This window comes from Megalobrama amblycephala, linkage group LG20 (assembly GCF_018812025.1).
Source record: "Megalobrama amblycephala isolate DHTTF-2021 linkage group LG20, ASM1881202v1, whole genome shotgun sequence".
NCBI classification, from domain to species: Eukaryota; Metazoa; Chordata; class Actinopteri; order Cypriniformes; family Xenocyprididae; genus Megalobrama; species Megalobrama amblycephala.
Genome location: NC_063063.1, coordinates 23,605,288 through 23,618,986, shown reverse-complemented (window position 1 = coordinate 23,618,986; position 13,699 = coordinate 23,605,288). Strand labels below are relative to the sequence as shown.

The 13,699-nt window shown below is 36.6% G+C and overlaps 1 protein-coding gene across 6 annotated transcripts in view; it reads right to left on the bottom strand.

The window, feature by feature from the left end:
- Positions 1–13,699, bottom strand: part of cyth1b (cytohesin 1b) — an 82,168-nt gene that overhangs the window by 25,636 nt on the left and 42,833 nt on the right. The window contains exon 1 of one of the 6 annotated variants that reach the window (XM_048169938.1): positions 8,003–8,268. The exons of the other annotated variants lie outside the window; for them this stretch is intronic. The gene's annotated coding sequence lies outside the window, so the exon portion shown is untranslated. Of the gene's footprint in view, positions 1–8,002; positions 8,269–13,699 lie in introns of those variants that run through there. 6 annotated transcript variants of the gene reach the window in all.

Genomic DNA, 13,699 nt, shown 5'->3' with positions numbered 1-13,699 from the left:
AGAACAATAGCGAAAAATGGCAGATGGAGCAATAATAACTGACATGATCCATGATAACATGATATTTTTAGTGATATTTGTAAACTGTCTTTCTAAATGTTTCATTAGCATGTTGCTAATGTACTGTTAAATGTGGTTAAAGTTACCATCGGTTATTACTGTATTCACGGAGACAAGAGAGCGTCGCTATTTTCATTTTTAAACACTTGCAGTCTGTATAATTCATAAACACAACTTCATTCTTTATAAATCTCTCCAACAGTGTAGCATTAGCCATTAGCCACGGAGCACTATCAAACTCATTCAAAATCAGAAGTAAACAATATAACAGTATACAATACTCACATAATCCGACGCATGCATGCCGCATGCATGACAAACACTTTGTAAAGATCCTTTTTGAGGGTTATATTAGCTGTGTGAACTTTGTTAAGGCACTGTTCAAGGCAAGCGCGAGCTCTGTGGGTGTGGACCACGGGATTTAAAGGGGCCGCAGCATAAAATCGGCGCGTCGTTTATAATGATGCCCCAAAATAGGCAGTTAAAAAAAATCAATAAAAAAAAAAAATCTATGGGGTATTCTGATCTGAAACTTCACAGACACATTCAGGGGACACCTTAGACTTATATTACATCTTTTAAAAACATAATCTAGGGCACCTTTAAAAACTAATATCTGACTCTAAACTTTTGAATGGTATATGGACACATTAGCTATATCATAAACCACAGGCCCACAATCAACTCCCATCTGAATAGGAAAAGGTTAACTGTGACTTTCCAGCTGGAACTGCACATGCTGAATCATATGAATCAAGAAAGAATTTCTTGAACAACTCTTGGTATTTAGGGCATCCAAACTGAGCAGACAACACTCAACAGTGAAGTTTAATCACCAACTAAAGTATAATTTATAAATCATAGCTACTTAAATTGTGTAGCTCGGGGGCTACTTATGAAAAGTAAGGGTCTATTAAATTATTTACACACCAATTCATTTTTAAAATTCATAAATATGCTAAGTTCTCAATACAAACCATTGCTGCTAGATAGAATGTGAACAGTTTGAGGTTTGACAACCTGTCACTTCATACCAATGTTTGATTTGGTTATTTTGATGCTTTGCTTCACAGCATATTTAATAAATCAGATAACTCTATCAATTACTGTAAATGTAAAATAAACATGTTCATCCTCCGTCTGCTGCACTGCAAGCAATGTGACATGCTATGTGACAAAGCTGGAACACCCTTATTATAATCTGCTTATATGGCATTATAATCAACACACTCACTTGCAGCATAGGCTGCATTATTAACAGGATCTTTCTGGTTTGTCGCAATAGTGCTCTCAGATAAAATGTGGTCAGCGGGCTACCGATAAACACAGATAAACTCCCAGAATGTAGAGGTTTGAGTATCTTCATGCATACACATGATACTACAAATTGTACCCACCGTGAGGCCCATTATGCATCTGCACACGTTCAGGCAGTTATTAACTTAATGTTTCCTCATGTGCTTCCCATTGAAAAAACAAAGCGCTCATGCTAAAGCTGCATTTGCATTTTAATTAGCACATTTCTAATGAATCATTCGAAGCCAAAATCCTGGTATAAAGTCAACATGAAACGTAAGTTGCTACAGTCTTTGCTTCCCTATCGTGATGTATATCTGAGTGAAACATCTTCTTGAACAAGAAAAAACCTCATCGCTCTATATTTCGTCATTTTTGTTTTACCTATATTTAAAGAATCAATTCTATTCAGGCGCACCGTTGACACGGGGGACAGGGGGGTCAGGACCCCCGCAGTTTTGAAAAAACAGAAATCGACCCCCGCACTTTTGATAAAGTGTATAGAGTGCCTCAGGGATGACGCATTTTTGTAGGCAAAACCCTGAAGCGAGTTAGCATTTTAGGACTTCCGGTTCCAACGCCGTAAAGTCTATGGGTTTTTTGAATGGGTTTTTGCTAAATCGCCTGAAATAAGGTCTGTGGTTAAAGCCTCTAAATACTTTCACGTTTTGATCTATGACATAAAACACACCAGTTATAACCCACTTGTGATTTTTTTAACTTTTACTGTGTCTTAAAATCGGCGGTTGCTAACAAATTGCTAAAAGGGACTACTTCCTTTGGTGGGAACTTTAGACGTCATCATCAAAAACGGGACATTTGGACAACATTTCTCATGAAAAAGTGGACAAGTATTAATAACAGCGCAGATCATAATCAGCGAGCATGTTTTTAAATAAAGTTGTTTTCTAAATAAAGTTTGAGGAAGCTTGGTGGTGACGACGTTGATCCGTGACTATGGTGTGCTGTAGTCCGTTTATAGCCTACTATTAGCCTTTTATATCTGACCACTTTATTTAGGCTTCAAAATCTATAAATGTTGTGTTAACTTGTAAAGATTATCTTGATAGACAAAACGTGTAAGTGTCATAACCCTTTGTTAAACACGGAGCTTATTTTCTGCGATTTTCCAAAAGTCTATGGAAAAAATGCATAGGCTTTCAACCGAGGGAACCCATGCGCCGCTAACTTATGGGTTGGCCTACAAAAACGCGTCATCCCTGGGGCACTCTATACCAGGTCTCCTGCACCCCTGATTCTATTGGTCATGCTTTACGCATGTATGTGGGTTTTACAAATAATTATCCAATGAAAAGTATTGTCATGATCTCAAATTGGAGTGCCCAAGTTTAGCCACCAGAGGGCACTCCAACATGGACTGTTGTTCACTGTTTTGGACTTCATTTCCCATAATTCACTCCTGGACTCATTAACCTCGTTCATTGCACTCAGCTGTTTGGTGTTTGTTCATTAGTGTCTGTCTATTTAGTCTCAGTAGTTTCTGTCCTCAGTTGTGGTTTGTTGTATTTGTTGCGTGCACTTTTTGTTACCTCTGGCTTTCTGTTTTGTGGACTGTTATTTGGATTTTGACCCTTGCCTGTTCTCTGGATTCTGACCTTGGATTACCCTATAATAAATGCTGCAACTGGATCCTAACATCTTGTTCTTGTGTGCACCGTGACAGATACAACAAACCACAACTGAGGACAGAAACTACTGAGACTAAATAGACAGACACTAATGAACAAACACCAAACAGCTGAGTGCAATGAACGAGGTTAATGAGTCCAGGAGTGAATTATGGGAAATGAAGTCCAAAACAGTGAACAATAGTCCATGTTGGAGTGCCCTCTGGTGGCTAAACTTGGGCACTCCAATTTGTGATCATGACAAGTATTAAAAAGAGCTTGTGACTAAACCATGTAACTCCACTGGCTCCTTGAACTGTTGGTCAAACCTTGTAACTCTACCCGCCTCTATTGTGAATGAAGTGCTGCACACAGGGACGATATGTAGCCTAAATTTGTTGTTTTATCATCACTAACAACATCATATAGCTACCTATATGACCTTATTGTGCAATTTTGTTATTTTAGTGCTTATGGTGTGCCGTTTACTTTTCAAAACTGTGCCGTAGCAAGTAAAAGGTTGGAAAACACTGGCCTACACAATGCTCCAACAAATACTAAACCATAACCCTACCCCAGACCCTAACCTTAACTTAACAATAAATCTATTTAGTGTAATGCTTTTGAAGACAATGATCAGAATTCACAGTGGGTTGCAAAAAAAAAAAAAAGTTCACTTATTTTACAAAACTGACAGACTTAAAAACCTTGGGGAAAAAAGCAAATATCAAAGGGCTAGTCCATTTTTTTATATTTTTAAATAACCAACAAAGTTACAGCCATGACCATGATTTGCTACTTGCTAGTCAGTTATAGTTGTATTTGGGGGTAGAACATGATTATCACGCTATCAGATTGTTTAAAAAAAAAATCAAAAAGATGATTCAATATTTTTAGTCCATTTACCCAGAACAGAAAGACTGCAAATTTGAATCATATCTCAGCTAAAAACATGTCCACATTTAAGAGCATACGCATAAATGTCTTCAAAGCTAAACAGACATAAACTTAAGTCACAAAAATCACAATTCTCAAAATGAATAACACACGTCAAACAGAGCAAAATCATTTGATGAATGTAAATTAAGATTGAGAATAAAAGCAGGCCTTAGCCAGTCAAAGAAAAATCACACCAGTTGCCAGTAGCTGGTTGGATACAAACATGCTTATTTATAAACTCAATATTGCAGCTTCTTGCCTGGCTTGAGTTATCCAAATTCATAAGTCGAAGCTGGACGTCAATGGCTCTATGTTGGGCCATGGCAACAAGGCAGTCGCACAGTTTTTATCCAGGCTGGAGTGCCCTCAACCTCGTGAAAGTTACCATTAATTTCCAAGTCAAATGTTGGTCCGAACTCGTAGGCAGGTGCCACTATCGCAGAGACACATGTCTGCCTTTGACATCGGTATGAGCAAATGAATCTTTAGGGAGAAGCCGTTCTAAATTGATGTCAAAGTGTCTGCGAGCCACGTGGCTGGACGGTGGATGTTTCTGGGACGTGGGGTGTCTCTTGTGGGCTCTTGTGTTTTGTGTGTGTGTGACTATTACTGCTAAATGGTACCTTAATGGCATTTAAATCTTGGTTGGAGCCTTACGATTGTGTGAATAGCAGTGTATGACACAATATAAATGGGTTACATTATGACAAATCAAGAGGAAGTGGAGTTTATATAGAGGTCTTAAATGCACAGCAGCAAAAAACAGCTTGTTTAATTCTGATGGTTAGAGAGAAAGTCTTGAATATGAGAAAAATGAGAACAAAAAGAGATTATATGAAGTCAAAGTACTTATAGAATTAAAAGAATCACTATATGGATTCTTAGTGGAATCGCTGTATCATCATCACAGCTTTTAAGTACCAGATACATTTCTAAAACGAGATATCAAACTAGGGCGAGCTCTCCTGGGAAATGTGATCCAGCTCTGGCTCAATGTCACCAGCGGTGGCACTTCTTGGCGCACTCACAGCAGTGCATCAGCCTGCAGTTCTCTCACAGCGCAACCATGTGACTGTCAGAGCACAGAAGTTCTGGCAGGCCGTAATCACGCGAACTGTTACTTGTGTGCATGTTGTCACCGAATGACCATTCTGCAGAGTAAATGCTTGGATTTAACACTTTAATTAATGGAAAAACAGAAGACAGTCTATGAATGCCAATTTCCACATTTAAACAAAGCAGACATAACATACCACAAACTCTAGATTCTTTTTCCACATAAAATGCAACAAATGCTGTTGTATATGGTTGCTATGCGGTTATCTCTATGATGTTCTAGTCCCTAGATACTGCCCAGATCCCTCCAAAGCAACTCTATGGGATGTTATTAGCCCATTTTATCATTCTGCTGACATCATGAAAACCACAGAGATTTTAAAAGAGACTTTTAATACTTTAAGAACTTTGCCACAGCGACCCACAGCATGAGCCAGGACACCATGCCTAACATACTCTCTCTGCTGACCAGGTCAATTTAACACACTCACTAAATACCAGACGCTTCACCCCTACAAACAAACACCACGGGGGCAGAAGAATGTGCCATCAATCAAGTCACTGGCTACGTGCTGTCATTCGGACATTGTAAAGGGCTGAAGAAAACATGGAACACAAAAGTCGTTTTCCAGAGAAAACACTAACCAAACATTTCTTATTAGGCATGTCTGCTCAGACTGATCAATCAAAGGTGAAAAGAATAAGAGACGTATCAAAAAATAAACGAAACATGACTAACATTAACATAAACATACCCCAGTTTTGATTAAAAACCTAGAACCTACAATTTAAGGAATCAAATTTCCGACATGAAGGTAGGTAGCAACCTTCTGCTGCCTTCCACGTAGGGCTGTCAAACGATTAATCGCGATTAATCGCGATTAATCGCGATTAATCGCATACAAAATAAAAGTTTGAGTTTGCCTAATACATGTGGGTGTACTGTGTGTAATTATTATGTATATATAAATACAAACACATTATATTTGAGAAATATTTACAAGTATATGCATTTATTTATATTATATATAAATAAAAATATTTTGTACATAAATAACATATTTCTCTTAAATATACATTAATTTGTGTGTATTTATATATACATAATAATTACACACAGTTCTCACACATATATTTTGCAAACTCAAACTTTTATTTGGTATGCGATTAATCGCGATTAATCGTTTGACAGCCCTACTTCCATGATACCTAATTTTGGCCAAATTCTAAGGCAACCTCACATGTATCCTTTGTGGAGCAGGCAATCCCATAATACACTGACAAATGAAAGAAAATTCATGAAAAATGGCAGATAGGGCAAGAAAATTGAAACATTCAACATTAAAACGTGCTTCTAAAAGTAGCTCAAATCTAATCGACTATCATGTTAATGGCGAGCAAACAAATACAATGCTACATTTCATACCGTTTTAGGCCCAAAACATACTCAAGTACGTACACTCATACGAAAGTACCTGAAAGCAAATTCTAGAAGCTAGTCTGTACGTTCTTTCATGCTGAAATGAATCCGAATGCAATTTACGCATTGTATTGCCTGCGGTGCAGTGAGGGCGCTATTGAGAGTATTAGCATAAACAGTCTACTTCTATGGCGTTTTTTTCTTTCAGCTCATCTACTGTCATGGCGGAGTAACAGTTGAAAATAAAATAAGTAACAGGTTCATTCTGGTATCATTTATATATTTAAACTAGGGCTGGGCGATATATCGCATGCGATTGTCATGCGCATTTCGTCAGTAAAGCCGGTTCCCTGATTACCGCTAAATCGCCATCACCTGCTTTCAAATGGAGCGGCATTTAATAGACAGAACCATAGATCACTGACAAGCCATGCAATATCGCGTTCATTATCGAAGGCGATTCATCTGCGATATGAACGCGATATTGCGTGGCTTGTCAGTGAACTACGGTTCTGTCTATTAAATGCCGCTCCATTTGAAAGCAGGTGATGGCGATTTAGCGGTAATCAGGGAACCGGCTTTACTGACGAAATGCGCGTGACAATCGCATGCGATATATCGCCCAGCCCTAATTTAAACACTGATCAATGCACATACATTGAGCTCATCAAACATGGTCAACAGAAGCTCAAACGCACTTGCTTGACATGCGAGAACAAACCTCATTGGTTCTCACGCGTCAAGCAAGCATGTTTGACCTACTGTTTCTCATTTTTGATGAGCTCAATGTATGTGTGTTGATCAATGTTTATATATGAATAAAATCTTAAATTAAATCTCTCAGGTTTCATTAAAAATATCTTCATTTGTATTTCGAAGATTGGAATGACATAAGGGTGAGAAAATGTTGATAATTTTCAGTATTGGATGAACTAATCTTTAACACCATCGACAATTTTATAGCTACACGAGCTACCTGGAAAAAACAAAAAACATTCTGTTTAATGATGCTTCTGAAACCAACTCTATCGCCCCCTTGAGTATGGAGGTTTGTTATCGCCAATTATGTTCAAAAGGGCTGCATGTTTACAATGGCCAAGCATTCACACTTGTGTACTTGCACAATTCACGGCCTTATAAGCCAATATAATATATGTGTACGAATGAAGAAAAAAGAGCAGGAAATAGGACATACATTAAGTATCTTAGCTGAAACATCAGTTGATACAAGAACACCCACCATTTGCTCTTTCTAAGCATTGTCTCTGCAAACACACTGATAAGAAAGGCAACTGAAGAACACAAGCCACAGATCAGAATTACAGTGTAATCAAGTCATCCCAGAAGCACATACAAAGCCTCCATCTAAACAGGCTACATGTCCTGTGGCTGCCACGAGTTTCCTGATGTCATACTGACTCTCATTCTACAATGACTAGTGAAGAGAAAAGTCATCCACAGGCCTGCAATACAAACTGTTATGTTTGTGCACATGATTTACAAGATGTAGATGTGACACACTGCTACATTTAGAAATAAGGATTATATGAATGAAGACAAATGACTGTAAATGCATAAAAAAAAATTAATAAGGACAATGTACCTGAGTAAAATAATCATGTGGCGCTGAATGACAGCTCTATACCTTCACAATTCCAGCTTTCCAGTTCTTTTGATCCGGATAAATACACCTGCATGCGTTATTGCTACCCAGGAAAAGAAACAGAAGCCTAACTCCCAAGATCTTCCAGTAATCTCCAGCGCTCCATGTGTGAGTGGAAGTGATGCTACAGGAAAATGAGGTGGCCAGTTTGAGATCTCAACTGCTCTGCTCTCAGCACAAACTCTGCTGTGTCTGAAAATGACCCCCCTCCTCTCTCCCTCATGTTCTTTCTCTTTATCGCTCTCTGTAACCCTCTCCTCTTGTCTCCTCCCCCGGCACGCACACACACTCATTTCTGCACACTCAAGAGCTCCACCCTGTGGCTGCACAGAATTTTGCCCCCTGTGATATTTTTTTAATATACACTACTGTTCAAAAGTTTGGGGTCAGCAAGATTTTTTTTAAAGAAATTAAAACTATTCAGCATGGACAAATTAAAATTAATCAAAACTGACAGTCATTTATAATGTAAAGACATTTATAATGTACAAAAGATTTTTGTCAAATAAATGCTGTTTGTAATAAAAATGTATATATATGTATATACATATATGTTTTATATATATATATATATATATATATATATATATGTGTGTATTTATTTATTTATTTATATATATATATATATATATATATATATATATATATATATATATATATATATATATATATATATATATATATATATATATATATATATATATATATATATATACACACACACACAGTCCAAAAGTTTGAAACCACTAAGATGTTCAATGTTTTTAAAATAAGTTTCCTCTGCTCACTAAGGCTACATTTATTTAATTAAAAATACAGTAAAAAACAGTAATATTGTGAAATATTATTACAATTTAAAATAACTGTTTTCTATTTGAATATATTTCACAAAGTAATTTATTCCTGTAATTTATTCCTGTGATGCTACAGAAGCTTTGTATTTCAGATAAATGCTGTTCTTTTGAACTTTCTATTCATCAAGGAATCCTGAAAAAAAAAGTACACAACTGTTTTCAACATTGAAAATAATCATAAATGTTTATTGAGCAGCAAATCAGCATATTAGAATGATTTCTGAAGGATCATGTGACACTGAAGACTGGAGTAACGATGCTGAAAATTCAGCTTTGCATCACAGGAATAAATTACTTTGTCAAATATATTTAAATAGTACACAGTTATTTTAAATTGTAATAATATTTCACAATATTACTGTTTTTTTACTGTATTTTTAATTAAATAAATGTAGCCTTGGTGAGCAGACGAAACTTCTTTTAAAAACATTAAAAATCTTAGTGGTTCCAAACTTTTGGACTGTACTGTATATGTATATATATATATATATATATATATATATATATATATATATATATATATATATATATATATATATATATATATATATTAGGGCTGTAACGATATGCGATATGAAACCGAAATCGCGATACGCAGGTCCACGAAACTGTATCGCGATGTGAGAAGGCAGAATCGCGACACACCCCTTCCAACTCCCAGAGTTATCCTTCCTGTCCAGATCCAATGCTACCACATTTTTAAATTACTATAAGTATTAGGGGTGTAACGATTTATCGTAGATGGTGTGTCTTAATCAGCTTTCTAGTTCAGTAAGTGTTTCGGGCACACATTGAATCTTGCAAGGTTTAAACGTTTCTCATGTCAGTCTCTTGCATGGTCGCGTGAGAAAGTCGTGGCTTTCTTTCACCGCAGTGCACAGCAACAGCTGTGCTCACAGAAAAGCAAAAGACGCTTGCGATGCTTTGCTTTAAGAAGTTCTGTGGGCCCGTTCACATATTGCGTCTTTTCCGCGTGCAAGTCAGTTATTATTTTCAAATGTAGCTGCGCGGCAGGCGCGCTCATAATTGGATCAACGCGGTCGCGACGCGCATGCAATTCCCAACTTCTCAGAATGCCGCAAGCGCACCGCAGGTCGTGTGACAAGAATCAACCGATCAGCTATGGCCTTTCCGTAACAAAACATCAAAAGCTCAGCCGAACAGCTGATCATAGCTGTACATGGTGGTTTTTATATCTTATCTCCATCAATATATCTCGTAGTAAAACTAATGCAAGGGCTAGAAATCATTTATCCTTTGCAGAAACATCCTGATCCTCTTGGAGAGCTCAGTTCATGGTTGCATAGCAACGACCGACGCCACGGGAGCGCAAGCGCTTTGGAAAGAAGGAGAAGCGGTGCAGCCGCGCCTTCCACGCGCTTTTAGACGCGATATGTGAACGGCCCCTATTCATAATTCTAAGTTCATGTTAAATTTAACATTTTTTTTCAGTGACAGACAGCCCTATTCAACTGTTAATTTGAATACAGAAGGTTTTTATTAAAATTTTATATTTATTTATTTTATTGAAATGTGATCTTGTATGTACAACAAGGAAAATTATTTGTTGTTAATTAATTATTAGTTTTTTTAATAAATCTTGTTTGAATTTCAGTTTCATTTTGTTCAAAATATCGTGATACGTATCGTATCGTGAACTCCGTATCGAGATACGTATCGTATCGTGACCTGAGCGTATCGTTACACCCCTAATATATATATATATATATATATATATATATATATATATATATATATATATATATATATATATATATATATATATATATTTATTTATATATATATATAGATAGATAGTGGCCATGAATTAAGAATTCATTCCCACAACATATTCATTCATTCCCTTATTTTAGTAAATTGTGGCATTGAACGAATTCATTCCCTTATATTGAATTATTGAACAAATTATTATATTTTGCACACAAAATTATTAGGCTAAAACATGCTGACGTATTAGCAAGTTGTGGGAACAAATTGTTAATTTGTGGCCACATTATATATATTTTCTACTTTAAATTACAAAAATATTTCATAACTTCAGTAACCGAAACTACACATAAATCAAAATCAGAAGCATTAAAGACAAAACAAATACTGAAAGAGATTATTAAAAAAGAGAGGAACAAAAGAGATATTTCATTCTTCTGCTCAGCTTTTGTTTCATTCTTATTCCACAATAAAAAAGACAGAACAAACATACCTCTCCCTCATGGATGTGTTTGCATTCAGGCATGATGCGTCTCTGTCCTAAACTGTCCGGTTTTCCCTACACAGTAATGGCTCAGTCCAGTTTGGCCTGTTTTCTGCAACCTGTTTTCATAGTTCAAAAAGCTCAGCAAGACATAAGCTTTGGTATCCTGACCAGAAAAAACATCTGATCTAGATGTGACCTGAATTCAGTCGGAATGTCCTCTAATAGACATTAATGGGGAGGAAATCACTCGATCACACAGCAAAAACCTATGAGCAGCACATGGTTTACTTTGAGCAATAAAAAAGCAGTTCCTAAAGGAGAACCAGCTCGAGACAGGCCTTTCTTAATCTAGAGGACTTGATTTGGGGTCGCACCAAGTAAAGCCACTGCTGACCTGGATATCCAGGGTAAGGAGGGTACGGATGGAAAGAGGATTGGTCTCAACCACCCACTTCCGAATGTCAACAGTTACAAAGAAGGGACTTTAGGTTAAAAAAATAAATCACTAAACTAAGTCTAAATCCATGTTAATTCACCCCAAAACCTCTCAATTTTTTTTTATTTTTATTAAATAAATAAATAAATAATAGCCAGACAGTTACAGAAGAACAAAAAACATTGGTAAGACAACAAAATTACTCAATGAATGTGACTATTATTTCACAAACTATATAACTAGATAAATAAAGTTGTACGGAAAACTGCAGCTTAAATTAAGCCCCACTTACTTACTGTCTTATCCATAAATATTGTATATTTGAATAGGAATAAAGCATATATAAATGTACAAACGGTCTTTAGTTTGGGAGGTGACATATCAGGCCAGTTTTCATCTCTGATCGGTCTATTACAAAAGTCAGTTGTGTCACTGTGCTATTTCAGAACTGAGCATCCTGTTTGTCTCATATGAGACTGAGGGGCTCTGTCTCAGCACATGCTTAAAGGGATAGTTCACTCAAAAATGAAAAAGATCCCATGATTTACCCACCCTCAAGTCATCCAAGGTGTATATGACTATCTTCATTCAGACGAACACAATCAGAGATATATTTAAAAATATCATTGCTCCTCCAAGCTTTATAATGGTTGTGAATGTGGGGCCACATTTTGAAGCAAAAATAAAATGCATCTATCGATAATAAAAGTAATCCATACGGCTCCAGGGGGTTAATAAAGGCCTTTCGAAACAAAGCGATGCATTTTTGTAAGAAAAATATACATATTTAAAACTTTATAAATTCAAATAACTAGCTTCCGTATGTATACTGTGCAAGTCGACTTGTGCCAAATGAGTAACTCCTGACGTGTTGTATGACACAGGATGTAGGAGTACAATAAGCTTAGATGCCTCTCGCAGTTTAAACAAATAGGGCTGGGCAACAAACTCAAGCCTCTCCTCTTCTCTTATATCAGTATCCTCCGACATTTCTCTTTACAATTTCTCGTTTTAGACTTCTAATTCATGACCGGTGTTTTGTTTTGCTCTATCCCCTCTGCTTCCGCGTTCATCATTGCATCGGGTCAGGGGTTACTCTTCCGCCACAAATCAAGGCAGTGCTTCCCACACATAGACTTTACTTGGGCGGGCCGCCCACGTATAATAACGGCCGCCCAAGTATATTCGGAGACGCATTTTTGCTTTTATTATTTTTTATCCTCTTATACTTTTATATCCGCGCGAGATAATGAAACCATCCGCGATCAATTAACTAGTCGTTTCGTACCTGCTCGTTATGTGTGCGTCAGAACTACTCCCACTAACATTCAAACGGGCACTGCATTTTGCAAAGTCACAAGGGGGCGCTGTTGCGCGTTCCACAATCTCGTGCAACAGCGCTTTAGACTGCTTCAAAGTGATTCTCAATCAATGAAAAGCACAGATTTATGCCAAGCTATTGCTAATGAACTCAAGTTGATGAATTATTACAATGTCTACTTTATGGCCTTTATACAAAATGTTTTAGACGATTGTAAGAATCTGAAGGATCAGCCTGCAATAGTACATACATTTCAAAATAAGAGTCCCGGTGTATTTCGGGCTTGTTTATAATTAAAAGTCACACGCTAAGTTTTTTTTTTCTTTTGGGCATTATTGGTTTTTTGGTTACACTATAAATTGTATTTAATTTGATTTCCATTTAATTCATAGTAAATTATTGTAGTCTCCCCCACAGAAAGAAATGACTAGGAACATTATTTGACACATATATTATTCATTTTATAAAATCTGTGTCCCATTCACTGAGAGAGACATTATATGACAGCAAGGAGAACATAGGAAAAGGTAAACCATTTAAATGCTGTAATTTTGCATAATTTACAATGCATAATAATGCAAAATATTAGTATGTAATTAAATGTAATATGTTATTTAATTAAAATTAATTTCAATAAATAAAAATACTGTTAAAAATCACACATTGTTTGTTTGTCACATGTAGTAGACCATTTTTGTGCCGTGGGTAATAGGAGGATTTTTCGCCCGGCTACCACCGCAAGTATATTTCAAACCTGTGGGAAGCACTGCAAGGTGTATGTCCGTCTGTCGGAATCTAGTTATTATAGTTA